Source organism: Corvus brachyrhynchos, unplaced genomic scaffold (assembly GCF_000691975.1).
Source record: "Corvus brachyrhynchos isolate BGI_N302 unplaced genomic scaffold, ASM69197v1 scaffold65, whole genome shotgun sequence".
Lineage (NCBI taxonomy): Eukaryota > Metazoa > Chordata > Aves > Passeriformes > Corvidae > Corvus > Corvus brachyrhynchos.
This window is the reverse complement of record NW_008238365.1, coordinates 807,959-808,938: the sequence shown is the minus strand read 5'-3', so window position 1 is coordinate 808,938 and position 980 is coordinate 807,959.

The following is a 980-nucleotide window of genomic DNA, read 5'->3' as shown; positions in this document are numbered from 1 at the left end:
GCCGCGGCGTGGGGGCGGGGAGGGGGGGCGCCTGCCGTGGCCGCGGATGCCGGGACGGGGTGGGAGAGACGAGCCCCGACCTGTCCCTGCTGCCCGGCCCAGCCCACGCCCGGCTCGCCGGAATGGGGTCAGCCCCCCCCAGCAAGCCCAAATCACCGCAGCAAAGCCGCCCTGGGAGAGGCTCCTGGATGGAGGTGGTGGACGACAAGTCGGATGCTCAGGGCCATCCTGCTGTTGCCTCAAACTGAGCCCAGCGGGACTGGGGGGTTCATTGGTGAAGCCCGGGGATCCTGGTTCTGTGGCTGTCACCCACACTGGGCTCACACAGTGTTTACAGGGACCGTCTTTAAAGGGGTTAACTCGGCCCGCATTCCCGCTTGGCTCCTGTTCCTGTCACCCCACCAAGAGATCTCGCTCTGATTTGGGGGGTCAGGCCGGGCCATCTTTGCCCCCTGACAGTCCCCAGGCCGTGGGCATGGCCGTGTTGGGAGCTGGCGTTGGCTTTTGTCAGGATGCAGAAGGGCTCGTCCCTCCTAACCCTGCCTGGGGGTCACCTGAGACCAGAGGTGTCCTTGGAGCCCGGGGACCGCTGGAACCCAGCGGTGTCACTGGTGGAGGTGGCCCCAGCCGTGTTTGTATCCCTGCTCCCCATGGCTGCCCCATGACCCCATCCCTGCCCTGTAACTGCCCCGTACCTTTGGGGGTCCCCCGGGGCACAGAGGGGCTGGGGGCTGAGACCTGGGGATCACGGGGGACAGAGGGACAGGAGGACACGGGGACACAGGGGACGGGGGACATGGGACAGGGGATCACGGGGGACAGGGAGACAGGAGGACACGGGGACACGGGGAGAGAGGAGCACGGGGGACACGGGGACACGGGGACAGGGGGACACGGGGGACAGGGGTACATGGGGACAGGGGATCACTGGGACAGGGGATCACGGGGGACAGGGGGACACGGGGGACAGGGGGACACGG